The sequence below is a fragment of the Sus scrofa genome, chromosome 3, assembly GCF_054392235.1.
Source record: "Sus scrofa isolate SSC_HxYL_T2T_F1_AM1 chromosome 3, Sscrofa_HxYL_maternal_Yorkshire_Landrace_v2.0, whole genome shotgun sequence".
Taxonomy (NCBI): Eukaryota; Metazoa; Chordata; class Mammalia; order Artiodactyla; family Suidae; genus Sus; species Sus scrofa.
In genome coordinates, this window is record NC_139385.1 from 130,397,801 (window position 1) to 130,412,887 (window position 15,087).

The window sequence follows — 15,087 nt, forward strand, 5'->3', positions numbered from 1 at the left end:
TGGGAAATAGTGGACCATCATGGCCTCTAGTCACTTCTTCATTTACAGCAGGTCTGTCTGCCAGGAGAGGACACAGGCCTTAGACCAGAACAGTCATAATGTATTAGTCCCAATTATTTCTCCAAAGAAGAGGAGAAATTTGTTGTTGTTAAGGGGTCATTGTCCAATTGAGGGAATTCTGTTGTCACATGACAGTTAAATATCCTAGTAAATAATGTCAGAACTGTTTGCCTTTAAAAGTTAATTTTTTTTTTCCCCTCTGCTAGTGCTAGAGAAAAACTTCAATGGGTTATTTAGTATATTTGATTCTAAAGTTTAAGTAGAAATAAGATTGAAAGATAAATGTTTAGCCTTGTTTTTTTTTTTTTTTTAATAGGAAGCAACTTTACCTTGAGTAGTTGATACATTTCACCATCTAAGTTTGATGCTCCCTTCATATTCCCACAAAAATGACTCAGGAGATACCCATGCCCTCCTAAATCCCAAAGTTCTGCTATCCTTTCTAACTTCAGTCCTCATTCAACATTATCCACTACCTAGCCTTCAAAATATTTTGAGGTTCACCTATTTTTAATCTATTCTGGTCTCTCCTGTTCCCACCCACGCCTGCACTTGTCCATGCCACTCTATTCTGATTTGGGCTGTCTTGCTCCACGCACTCATCTTTTACTTACCACTGTGAATGTAGCTGCAAAAGCTCTGTAAAGTTCCAGCTGCTTCTGGGGCCTGTGAGGCCCTTACTGCCAAAATGGAGCTCACCAGACTATACAGTCTCTCTGGCATCATGAGCACACTTACTGGAATATAAAGAGCATGGCCCTAGGGATTATCTGTTGGGTTCAAGACCTAGTTCTCCCTTCTGTATAATCTTGAGCAAAAGTTTCATGCAATTAGCCACTAAGTTTTGAGCATATACTTTGTTCCAAGTGCAAGAAATGTCATGTTGGAAGTTCCCTTGTGGTGCAACAGGTACAGGATTTAATCCCTGGCAACTACAAACTAGATAGTGATAGAGCTATGGAGGGAAAAAGAAACAAAAGGGATTTGGGGTGCAGTTTTAAACAGTGTCAAAGGCCACACTTACGAGGATGACATGTAAACCTTGGTGCATGAGGGAGGAGGAGCATCCAGGCATGCTGGGTATGTTTGAAAGTAGCAAGCTTGGAGTTGCAGTTGTGGCCCAGCAGGTTAAGAACCTGACTAGTATCCATGAGGATGCGGATTCAGTCCCTGGCCTTGCTCAGCGGGTTAAGGATGTGGCGTTGTGGTGAGCTGCAGCCTAGGGTGCAGATGTGGCTCAGATTCCTGCATTGCCAGGGCTGTGGCATAGGCTGTAGCTCCAGCTCTGGTTCAGCCCCTAGCCTGGGAACTTCCACATGCTGCAAATGCAGCCCTAAAAAAGCAAAGAAGATAGCGAGCTTGGTGAGTGGAGAGAGAAGAGAGTAATGGTGGGCGACAGCTCAGAGGGATATTGAGTTGGCCATTGTAGGTCCCTATGATGACTGTCTTCTAGTGGACAAGAACCTACTGGAAGCTTCCAAACAGGTGAGAGTCCTGAAGTGACGTATGGTACAACTTCTCTGAATCAGTTTTCTCATCTAGAAGAGGATTCATAACTCACAAGAGTTGTAAATAAATGCTCCGCTTCAAGTGCCTGCCCTGGTACATAACAAAAAGCAGCAGCGGTGTAGAAGAGTTGTTGAGAAATCAGGTAATTGATTAGGACACACTTGGTTTTAAACCACAGTTTAGCCACAGATGTACCATGTGGGTGTGGCCAGGCTCCTTCACCTCTGTGAGCTTTTTTTTTTTTTTTTGTCTTTTTTTTTTTTGTCTTTTGTTGTTGTTGTTTCTATTTCTTGGGCCGCTCCCGCGGCATATGGAGGTTCCCAGCCTAGGGGTCGAATCGGAGCCGTAGCCACCGGCCTACACCAGAGCCACAGCAACACAGGATCCGAGCCACGTCTGCAACCTACACCACAGCTCATGGCAACGCCGGATCGTTAACCCACTGAGCAAGGGCAGGGACCGAACCCGCAACCTCATGGTTCCTAGTCGGATTCGTTAACCACTGCGCCACGACGGGAACTCCTCTGTGAGCTCTAATTTGGACAATAATTTCCTAAGATAAAGGCGAGTGTGTACAATGCTTAGCACAAGGGCAGACTTGTCACAAGTACTCGAAAGAATACACTTAGGTCTATTGAAATAATTTTTAAATATGACTTCAAAGATTTTAGTAAACGGTAAATTCTGTAAGTTGATCGTTCTCTCCTCTGATCCTTTGGCAAACAGGCTTTCAGTGAAGTGGCTTAGGACCCATGATTTGGTAGATTGGCCTGCTTCTTTCTCCTCCAGCAGCAATGTACCTCCATTACAGCTCATGCTATATTTTATCTGTGCCTCTGTTAGTGGTCAACTTGGCAATAAGGGCTTCTTTTTTTCCATTTACAGCCCTTAGCACAATGACTGACACAAACTGGGTGGTGGGGAGTAAATGTTTACTGAATGAATCCATTTGACTCCATGCTCGTTATATTATTTAGCAGATATCAGGTATCATCTAAATGGGCACACCACACCCACATTTAAAGGGTCTTGAAAGCAAGAGACTTTCCACTTGATAAACCATACATTTTATTCCTTTGCTTGGGTGGTGTGCTAAGTGCGCTGTTTTCCAGCCTGCCCAGCCACTGTGAAACTTAGTTTGTCCTAAGTCTAATTGCTCCAGAGTTCTTTGTCAGCAAATGCTAGGGGTAGCATTTTCAGGTCTTTTGCTTTTAGAGAAGGAACATGTTGGAAATAAGCCCAAGAGTTGACTGAAAGAAAAAGTGCTTTTGCTTTTCTGAGGTTGCTTTGTTTTTCTATAAAAGTCACAATTGCAAGTATGAGAAAATAACTGCATAACAAGGTGAATGTTGCCAAATAACATGAAATTCGGGCACATGAGAGAGGCAGAATGGGCCAGTGGGATGACTCCATGAGCTGGAGTCACAAGATTGACGTTCACTTCCCAACTTTCCCAAGCTCTTCCTCTCTCACCTTGGGAAATTTCCCTGGGATCTGAGCTTCAGTTTCTGCATCTGTAAATTCAAGAGGATGCACATTCCTGACCTACGGGCTTCTTGGAGTTGTTTTTAGGATCAAGTGAGGTAACAGACATGGGAGAGTTGGCAGCTTTAAAACACTGTGCAAATATTATCACAAGGGGGGCTGTGAGTGAGGAATGGCTAGAGGAAGGCCTGAAGAGGGGAAGCAAAGTATTGACCTGAAAACCAAAAAAGAGTGTTTTCTGGTCTGATAGAAAGGAGCTTTGTATCTGTCATTATTTAGTTAAGTACTCAAAATCTGGACAAGGCTTCAGGAAATCTGATTTATATTCCTGGCCCTTGCATCAGTTGAAGGACTTCAGTAAACAACTCTGCAAATAAACGGTGGACCAGATTTCTTCTTCCTCTGATTTCTGTGACTCTTATTTTTGGATAAACAGTTATCTTTTGAAGGGAAAAACAATTTAAAGACTTGCCTATGTACCCCTTTAGCTACCATTTCTGGTCTCTTCATTCCTTTTGTAAATTGATATTTCCAACTGTTATCATTTTTCGTTGGCCCAAGTGTGTGAACTATTTTTTTTTTTTTTTTTTTTTGCAGTGTGGTTCTGTGGCTGATGGATTCTTTTGGCTTTTGTGTGTCTGAAAATGTCTTTAATTTACCTTTGTTTCCAAAAGATATTTTCCCAGGGTATGGAATGCTAGGTTGTCAGGTTTTTGTTTTTGTTTTTCATTCAGTACTTTAAAGACATTATTGCACTTTTGGTACACAATGTTTCCACTGAGAATTTTGCTGTCTTCAAGTTTTGTTCTTCTGTATAGAAATTCTCTTTTCTTTTTTTTTTTCCTTCGGGTGATTAAAAGCTTTTCTCTATCACTTATTTTGACAATGTGTTTATGATGTTCCTTGACTGTATATTTTTATTTGTACATTTTTTACATTATGTACATTTTAAATGTAGTGTGTATGTGTGTGTGTATTTCTTGTGGCTGAGGTTCTTTGGCCTTGAATCGGGATTTATAGGTTTCATCAAGTTTGGAGATTTTTTTCAGCCATTATTCTTCAAGTATTTCTTCCAGCCTTCTCCTCTCTCTCCTTTGGGGATCATGTCTGGCTGGAAAGAAAAGAATAAACTTGCTATAATGAGGTGCTTTGAGATAAGCCTTGAGAATTGGACAGATTTGAGCAGATAAAGATTTATAAAGGGATCAAGAAAGGAAAGACACAAAAACTTCATGCTTCTGTAACTGGGAGAATACCAGAACCACTAGCAGAAATGAATAAAGAAGAGGGCTTTCATTAAAGAAGAGGATGTGTTCATTGCTTGATGTGCTTGAGCTTGAAGTGCTTTTGTGACCTTTGATTAGAGAGTAACAGGCTGGGTTATTCATGGTGGCCAACTGCCCAGGAGCAGAATTGGGCCAAAAGGCAGATCTGGGAATTACCACTAGTAGAAGGATGGTAGCTAAAACCACACCAGATGAATTCCTGACATAGATGGTACACAAAGTACCAAAAAAGGCCTGGTCATTCAGACTTTCCACTTATAGCAATTTATTCTAAGGGAAGAACAGTAATTTACAATGATTCACAGAGATTCACTCAAGTGCTGTTTATAATTTAAAAACAAGTAGAAACTAAATACCCCACAATGGAGAATTGGTTAAATATATGGAACATACCATGGAATACAGTATAGCCATGAAAAAAGATTAGAAGAATAATTACAACAAAATTGTTGACAATTCATTAAGTACAGAAAGCAAGTTACAGGACACAATATACAGTGTGACCTCATTTTATATAAATATATTTTGTCTTCAGGGCCACACCCAGGGCATATGGAGATTCCCAGGCTAGGGGTTGAACAGGAGTTGCAGCTGCTGACCTATGCCACAGCCACAGTAATACCAGATCCAAGCCGCATCTGCCACCTACACCACAGCTCATGGTAACCTGGATCCTTAACCCACTGAGCGAGGCAGGGATGGAACCTGCATCCTCATGGATACTGGTTGGGGTCGTTAACTGCTGAGCCACAACGGGAACTCTGTGTCCTCATTTTATTTTATTATTTTTATATTTTTTTATTCTGAAATTTTTATTTTTTACAGAATAAAATACATACATTTAAACACAATTACATTCACACAGATTATTATATCATGGATCTTAAGAAACAGATTAAGTGACTCCCTCTGGAGAAGTGGAATGGAAAATATGCTGAGACAAATAGGAAATTTATTCTATACTTTATCCCATTTTGTATGGCTTTCATCCTTACTATTTAGTATTATCTATTACATTTCAATTTTTCTTTAAAAATTAGCATTATTAAAATTGTTATATTATGCAACTAAAATTTATAAAGAAAGCCTTATATACCATTAAATATTTTATATAGCATAATAAAAAGAATAACTGGTAAGAATGACAAAAATAATATATCCTCTGAAAATAAGTAAAATATAAAATGCATAAATTGGTTAAAAAACAGTGTAACTATACAAATATGTCCTCGCAATTTGTTACATTTTATTGATTCTTCAATATAGGCATTACACCATTCTAGGTGATGTGATAAACAAGACATTATAGACCTTACATTGTACCATGGAGAGAAATGGTTATTAATAATACAATTGTAGAACTGTATTATTTAATTGTACAGTTGCATTATTTAATTATAATTATCATAAATTCTTTGATGGAGAAGAAATCAGAATCAGATGTAAGAAGACTTCAGCATTCCAAGAATGATGTCAAATGACCCACTTCATGGTGGATCATGCACTTATTTACTATGAGATATATTTCTTCTCCAGAGATTCCTTGTTTGTGTATCAATTGTATTTTTGGTTTGCAGTTATTCTGAAGTTTTGATGTAAAAGTCTATATGTATATGAGATTGTTTTAAGTTGTTGTTCTCTTAATTGCAAGTTCATCTCCAGTGTCCTGCATTTGTACCCACCTCTTCTCATGATTTCTGATTTTGGTGGTATAATCATGCATGGATGATTTCATATCTTTACTGTATATATACCTCTACTGGTGAGCCTTGTCATTTGTGGAATTTTTGTTTCCTGTTGCTGTCTTGTCTTTTCTGCCTAGAGAAGTTCCTTTCGTATTTGTTGTAGGGCTGGTTTAGTGTTGCTGAATTCTCTCAACTTTTGCTCATCTGTGAAGGTTTTGATTTCTCCTTCAAATCTGAATGAGAGCCTTGCTGGGTAGAGTAATCTTGGTTGGAGGTTTTTTTCCTTTCATCACGTTAAGTATATCATGCCACTCCCTTCTGGCCTGCAGAGTTTCTGCTGAAAAATCTGCCAGTAACCTTATTGGGGTTCCCTTGTATGTTACATGTTTCTTTTCCCTAGCTGCTTGCAAGATTTTCTCTTTGTCTTTAATTTTGGTCAGTTTGATTAATATGTGTCTTGGTGTATTCCTCCTTGGGTTTATTGTATGTGGTACTCGTTGTGCTTCCCGGATTTGAGTGAGTGGTTCCTTTCCCATGTGAGGGAAGTTTTTGGCTATTATCTCTTGGAATATTTTTTCTGCCCCCTTCTCTCTCTCTCCTCCTTCTGGCACCCCTATCACATGGATGTTGTTGCGTTGTCCCAGAGTTCCCTGAGACTCTCTTCAGTTGTTTTCAATCTTTTTTCTCTCTTCTGTTCTGCATCCATAATTTCCACTAATCTGTCCTCCACCTCGCTTATTCGTTCTTCTGCATCCTGTATTCTGCTGTTAGCTGCTTCTAGTGAGTTTTTTATTTCAGTTATTGTATTTTGCATCTCTTCTTGTTTAAGTTTGATATCTTGTATCTCTTTGGTCAGTGTTTCCTGTAAGTTATCCATCTTTGCCTCCAGTTTATTTCCAATGTCTTGCATCATCTTCAGCATCAACAATCTAAAGTCTTTTTCCTGGAGGCTAAGAATCTCCTCATGGCTTAGCTGTTTTTCTGGGGTTTTTCCTTTCTCCCTCATCTGAGTTATGGTTCTCTGTCTTTTCATTTTTACAGGTTTTTGGTGTGGTGACCTTTTTACAGATAATAGAGTAGTAGCCTTTCCTACTTCTGGTGTCTGCCCCCCTTGTGGCTGAAGTTGGTATGGGGGCTTGGTGTAGGCTTCCTGATGGGAGGGGCTGATGCCTGCCCCCTGGTAGGTGGAGCTGATTCTAATCCCTCTGGTGGGTGGGGCTTAGTCTCTGGATGGGATTAGAGGCAGCTGTGTGCCTGAGGGGTCTTTAGGCAGCCTGTTTACTAAGGGGCGGGGCTGTGATCCCACCTGGATTGTTATTTGCCCTGGGGCTTCTCAGTACTATTGGGTGGGGCCATATTTTCCCAAAATGGCCACATCCAGAGAAAGGCAGCTGCTGAATATTCCCAAGAGCTTTGCCTTCAATGTCTTTTCCTCACAACAAGCCACGTTCACCCCTGTTTTGTCAGGATGTCCTCCAAGAACTGCAGTCAGCTTTGACCCAGATTCCCATGGAGACCTCGCTCTGTCCTGGGACCCAGTGCCGTGAACGTCTGTGTGCGCCTTTTAAGAATGGGGTCTCCGTTTCCCTCAATCCTGTGGACAAGCCCCACTGGCCTTCAATGCCAGATGCTCCAGGGGCTCTTTCTCCCAGTGCAAGATCCCCGCATGTGAGGGTTTGATATGGGGCTCAGAACTCTCACTCCTGTAGGTGAGTCTCTGTGAACCAGTTAGTTTTCAGTCTGTGGAGCTTCCTACCCAGGAGGTATGGGGTTGTTTATATTGTGAAATTGCCCCTCCTACCTCTTGATGTGGCCTCCTCTTTTTCTTCTGGAGTAGGGTATCTTTTTTAAGGTTTCCAGTCCATTTGGGTGAAGAGTGCTCCGTCATTAGTTGTGAATTTTGTTGTTTTTAGGAGAGAAGTTGAGCTCCAGTCCTTCTATTCAGCCATCTTCTCATTTTAAATAAAATATATGAATATATAAGCAATGAAGAGGATAACACCACATAGTGTTGTGTTGGTAGTGTTGTGGGTGGTTTATTTTTTTATTTTTGCTTACCCACATTTTCTAAATTCTCTAGAGTAATTCATATTAATTTTACAATAAGGAAAAAAATCTATTCTAATTTTTCAGAAGCTGACCTAGAAAAAGGCCTGTGGATTTCCAGAATGTATAGAGTGTGGAGGGCAGAAAGGAAGTGGCAGAGGAAAGAGACACTTGGTGCAGAGTCAGGGTTACACATTGGCCTGGGTCCCCATTCAGGCCTGTGGCCGAGACCTCAGAACCAAGACATTGCAGATTCCCTCAGCGGCTGCCCCGGACATTGTTAAATGCAGATTCCTGGGTGATTCCCAAACCCTTTGAACCAGAATATCTGGGGTGGGGGCCCAGGACTCTGCCTTTAAAAGCCTCCCAGGCGATTCTTACGCATGTGTTAGGGTATGTATGCAACAGGCCTGCTTCTCTAGCTTTCCAGTGCAAGAGGACTGAACCTGGGAGTTGGTGTAAATAGCATGACTGGGCATTTTTGTCACAAATCAGTTAAGTCCAGAATGGAGAGGAAATATCTCTTGGAGTCCAGCTGACACCGCACCCCTGCATGTGTGCTGGGAGTCTTTTGAAGCTGGGCAGCAGCATCCGAACAGAAGGAAGGGTTTGGCTCCTGGCAGTGATAACCTGTTGGATGAGGATTTCAGTGACTTTCCCAAGGGGACTCAGCAAAGAACCCATGCAGCTCCCCTACTGATGGGACACCAAGCGGCAAGAATATGGAGACCAGTCCCTAAGGCCTTCTCCCTCGGGAGTCGAAAAGCCGAAGCCGTTAGAAAGTGGCTGGATCTCCCCCAGCCAGGGGCCTCTTGACGAGAGACTCATCTGAATTCAGGGACCAAAAGGTTCTTATGGAATCAAGAAAGGAAACCTCAGGGGGTAGCCATCCATCCCATTATAAAAGATGTATAGAGTTCCAATCATGGCTTGGCGGTAATGAACCAGACTAGCATCCATGAACATGAGGATTTGATCCCTGGCCTAAGTGGGCTAAGGATCTGGTGTTGCCATGAGCTGTGATGTAGGCTGCAGACTCTGCTCAGACCTTGCATTGCTGTGGGTGTAGCATAGGCCAGCAGCTACAGCTCCGATTGGACCCCTAGCCTGGGAATTTTCCATATGCTGCTAGAGTTGGCCCCTAAAAAAAAAAAAAAAGTATAAATACATTGTGCCAGATCTCAATACAATTTTTAGTGATTTGCTACACCTCTCATAAAAGGCTTACATCCCCCACCCACTGACGGCAGGCTTGCCCACGTGACTTGCTTTGACTTGGGGTTCTTTGACTTGAGGATAACATGTGAGCGGAATTAATGGAAGCCACTTCCTCACAAAAATGTTAAGATCGATCATCTGGTTCCACCATCTTTCGTTTCTTCCCTTTGTCACAAGACCAGTTCCCACTGAGGCAGCCCGTTAAATCTGGGTGCCAGAATAGGTGAGATGTAGATACATAACAGAGCAAAAAATAGACAGCTCTTGGTTGCTCTAAGTCCCCGAGATTTTGGAGTCATTAGTTATTAGAGCATCACCTAGCTAGAGCTGACTGATAAAGAAATAGTCTTTTAGCATTATAAAAACAGCAGTAATAAGTGAATTTTTTTTTTCTTTTGTCTTTTTAGGGCCACACCCATGGCACATGGAGGTTCCCAAGCTAGGGGTCTCATTGGAACTGTAGCCACCGGCCTATGCCACAACCACAGCATCGCAGAATCCGAGCCGTGTCTGCGACCTGCACCACAGCTCATGGCAACAATGGATCCTTAACCCACTGAGCAAGGCCAGGGAACGAACCCGCAACCTCATGGTTCCTAGTCGGATTTGTTAACCACTGAGCCACAGTGGAACTCCATGTAAAGTGAATTTTTAAAGAAAGCTACCCATAATTTATTCCCTAGCAGAACCATTTTAAGTTTTACATATGCCTACATGCAAACTGCCGAAACGACCATTGTACTTCCTGTTGCTTCGCTCCCTGAATTTCTCCAGAGAAGGAGCCCGTGATGCAGGAGGCCCAACACCCCCGCTGGAGGAGGCCAGAGGAAGGGCCTGTGTGCACGGCCCATGCCCAGCAGAGCTGGCTCTTATCAAGGAGTGGAGTGAAACCAAGCAAAACTCTTTCCTCTTGGAAAAAGCAATGCCAGGTTTTTTCATCTCCCACAAACAATCTATCATGCCTGTTTACTCTTCCGCCAAGGCAGGGCTAAGTATCAGCCCTGTTCTATGAGCTTTCATTTCTCAAAGTCCTGGCCCCACCAGAGACGGTGAACCTGCACACAGTAAGGAAGAATTTATGGGAATTGAACAGTGAACATCGCAGGCATCGGCTCAGCCCTCCTGGAGCGGATAGTCTAGTGGGGCAGAGACATAAACAAATGTAATATGTACCAAATAATTGCAAATTGAGTCCAGTCTCATGAAAGACATAAACATGATGCTGTGGTAGATGGGAAAGACAGAGACAGGAGAAAAGAATCTATTTAAAACAATTTCTCAAGCTGCTGACTGGGAAATATCAGTGAATCATGAACTCTATATTTAGATATTCATGATCAAATCCTTCTTAAAAAATAAAATATAACTGAATGGAGGGAGACAAAACAGAAGACATTAGAATATATCCTACGCGGTCAGGGTAAGTTTTGTTTTAGGAAACTAGGAAACTACTATTTATGTTACATATATATGTAATATTTCTGTAGCTCCTGGTTCATGGTATAGAATGTAGTTGTTACACTGGATTGTGGTAAAAACAAGCTTGAAAAAACGGAGATATGGCCTCAGGGCAGGCTGCTCTGATGGAGAGATTATATTGGTGATGGATGAATCGGTGGACTTTTTCTTATTAACTGGTGAAACTCAATACTCATACTTGTACAATGAAACAATAAAAATTAATGCCAATCTTTTATTAAGGGAAGCAAAATTGCCATGAGTTGCTCTTTTCAAATATTTTATTGTTTTGAACAGAAATACATCTTGAGTCCTAAATGTTAATTAATAGCAGCAGGCCATTAATAGACCTCTTCAGAGCTTGTTGGCAGTGATACAAATGTGCTACCTAAGTTTCAAAAATAACCCTCCTCTTTCCCAGAGCAGCCAACATTGCCTTCAACCTCACCTCATTCTCAAACAACTCTCATGTACTGAAGCTGGTATTAAAAACTGCAGACTTTAGAACACAAAGGTTAGCCTTAACGCCCACATTTTTTGCTGATTCCCAAAGATTTACTAGAATCATGACCACTCCATAATTAGTACCAGGTCAACCCCTGTGGCAATTTAAAAAATGAAGGAGGTAACATATTTCTAAGCCATTGCATACATTCATTTCTGCATATTTACTTTAGTGTTACTCAGGTGGATTTTAGTAGCCAAAAAACCCCCTAGAGCAAGTTTTTCCTATACTTTCAGAAAAGACTTCCATTTTGGCTTTGAGATGTTTTTTGAAGAAGAGAGAGAGGGAGAGAGAGACAGAAGGAGGGAGGAAAGGAAGGAGGGTGAGGGAGAGAGACAGAGAGATTGATTGTATTTGTTGGCCAGGCACTTGGTCTCATATTTTTCTTTACCAGATTTAAGAAGCCTTGAGACATTTTTTGGCCAATATTTTCTCCAGTGCATCCATTGAATCTAAGACTTTTTCAACTTGTTTAGAGGTAGCTCTTTTGAACTCTCAGCCTCCTGGTCAAAAGTTAGAAACACGTCTTTTTCAAAAGAATACCTGGAAAATAACATACGTCAGTATGTAAAAAATATTTCTATGTACAAGTACATGGATAGTCAACTATTGGTAACAGCAGGGCCACTGCAGTGGGGCTTGGGGGGAGGGCTAGATTCTTTATTACTAGACACCTGTGACAGTTTCCATAGCTTAGCTCTCAACACCCATTCCAATCCAGTTTTTCCTCTGCCTTCTCTCTGTAGTCCTAAGAAGCTGAAATTTACTTTTCAAGATCGCCTGCCACTGGGGGTGGTGGTTGGTGGCCATGTGACAGAGTTCTGGCCAATGAGACGCAGGAAGAAAATCTTCAGATTTTGCCCTTTGTCTTTTGGTCTTTCCGCTTCCTTTGGCCTTGAACACCATACAGTACTTGGAGGCTGAGCAGTCTTGAGGACAAAATCCACACACCAAGGGTGGCAGAAGAAAATCGGTTCCTTGAGTAGCTCACAAGACTTATATTACTGCCGGAATCCTACTTATATGAGAAAAATCACCCGCCCTACATATTCAATCCTTTGCACATCAGCAGTGATGCAAAGCTGAAAAGTAATCTCAGCCTATGTTAGCTTCCTTTTTTTTTTTTTTTTTTTTGCCTTTCACTATTTGGACCAAGTACAGGCAATATCTATTCAAAAATAATAATAAAAAATTAAAAACAATGCAAAGTATATGCAAATCTTCATTACTTTTTTGTTTTTAATAATTCAAGAAATTTGTTGGGCTTTTTCATCATCTACCTCATGAAGTTATCAAAAAATTATTCTAGTCTTTTCTTGAGCATGGCTACAACCTAGGCCAGGAGCCCCCTGGGGCTTCTTGGACATTCTTGCCAGAAAAACTGCCTTTTTGTTTGGTTCTGTGTTTGTTTTTGGAATCATTGGACCTCCGTGGTAAGGCCGTGAACGTCGGTGGGAAGAATTCTGGAAACATCAACTTATCAGACAATTTCCATTTCATTCAAGGTGGCATATATATATATATATGTTTGGATATGTATGGGTATCCAAAATCATCTGAGTTACTGGCAACTAATGTGTCCTGTTATTCACCAAGGAGCTAAGAGAGTCTTGATTTGAGCTCTTTGATAAGACAATGCTCCTTAGTGGTACTCAGATGTTAAAAAACATAAAATTAGGGTAACAATTTTAGTTGCAAGCAACAGAACCCATTCCAGCTAGAATAAGCAGAAAAAGGATATATTAAGGGTATTATCAGTCCCACAACTAGTCCAAAGTGCATATGAAAAAAGCCATCTATTCCTCAAGATACTGCCATTTTTCAAAATGGATTTCCATCTGCTATAGTAAATATGTGATGACTATAAATGTGAAATTTACAGTACCCATACACATAATATGGATACATGTATGGATAAATGATACATTATATGCAGCCCTGGATGCCAAGTGGCTCACATAAGTTCTGGAAGGACCTGAGAGTCAAACCTGGAAGCCATATGGTCATGAAACGCTCCCAGATTTTACTGCAACTCAGCTCTAGGCGACACCTAGAGACACTGCTGCTGGGCACAGACAGCACAGCTCACTCTGCTTTCCCCAGGCACCGTATTCAGCTCTAGCCTCTCCATGGCTGCTTTGAAAGCTAGCTGTCTCCCTACCCTTGTCAGAACAAAGTCTACAAAGGGCTTGCTTCTTCTCACCACCAGCTGCTGAAACAGAATGGTGAGCTCATCTGGTCAATGAAGTCTGGGTCACTTGCATATATTTTAGCTGCAAGAGATGCTGGGGAGCAAGCTGCTGGATGCTACTCAGGGCGGTGCTGATTCATAAAGCTGAGTCAAAGTAAGGATGTTCAAAGACTTTGAGGATCATCCAAAGAACATAACAATGGGCAAATGACATAGGTCCATGAGAACTGGCAGACGTTGTGTCTGGCAAGCCCTTCTCACCTTGGCATAGCTTCTTCCAATCTTTTTAATGCCCCTTCCCATTAGTATAACATTATAACTTCTTCTAAGAGTCTTTGAAATGGGTGAATTCTCAGAGTTCCTGTCGAGGCTCAGCAGAAATGAATCTGACTAGTATCTGTGAGAATGCAGGTTCCATCCCTGGCCTCGCTCAGTGAGTTAAGGATCCAGCATTGCCATGAGCTGTGGTGTAGGTTGCAGACATGGCTTGGATCTCGCATGGCTGTGGCTGTGGGGTAGGCCAGTGGGTGCAGCTCTGATTGGACCCCTAGCCTGGGAACCTCCATATGCCAAGGGTGTGGTCCTAAAAAGGCAAAAAAAAAAAAAAAAAAGAAAGAAAGAAAAAAGAAAAAGAAATTGGTGCATTCTCATAGGGAGTCGAGAGACATTTTCCCTCCTTAGGACTCTTACGAAGCTTCTGTCCCAATAAGCTGCTCCCATGGATGCTGATGGAGTGTGTCAAAACCTGGAGTGTGGAGGTTTGATGAGATGAGAAATTGAGAACCACTACTCTGACGTGATGAGTGGAAAGCAGTGCGCTGGGGTGAAGGGAGACGATAGGAGATGGGAGATGGGACAACCAGGTGCCAAGGCCACAAGGCGGGAACAAGCTTGGCGTCCTCCAGGACAGGGGAAGGCTAGTGTGGTTGACACATGGAGAGCAGAGTACAGTTCCAGATGTGGTCAGTGCGGTAGATGAGGTGCCATGAAAAGGAGTTTCAATTTCACTGGAAGTGAAGTTGCAAGGTTTAAGAAGTGATTTTTAACATTGCTATGTGGAATGTAGATTGTAAAAGGCAGTAGTCTGAAAGCGGGAACACCAGACAGGATCTGCTGGAACTGATGCTCATTGTCATGTTTCACCAACCAGCTCAGAGGAGACCTGCTTTTGGAAGCCTTCCTGGTTTCCTCAGGCAGAGCCAGTCTCTCTTTGAATTCAGCGTGTTCCCTCAGACAGGTACACCATTTATGCTGCTTCCTCTGCCGGCAGACGGGGAGTTCCTGGAGGGTCCCCTGGGCTGCCACCATCACTCTTGCGGAGAGGAAGTGGGAGAGAGGGAGAGCCTTTGAAGCCAGGCGGTACAGGCTGTCCTTCCAGCTAACAGGGGGCTCTCTGGGGAATGCGTGTTTGACTTTCTATTCCCGGTAATATAAGTTCAAATGTTTATGGATGTTTGAAGCTGAATGAAAGAATTTCTATTCATGCTGCTAGAATCTGTGAGCCTTAAAAAAAAAAAAAAAAAAAAAAAAATTTTTTTTTTTTTTTCTTAAACTAAGAGTCCACACCAAAACCTGGGTTACTTGGTTGCGGAAAGGAATGCAGTGTGAGGATCAAGGTGAACCCTTGAGGCAGGCAAACCTGGC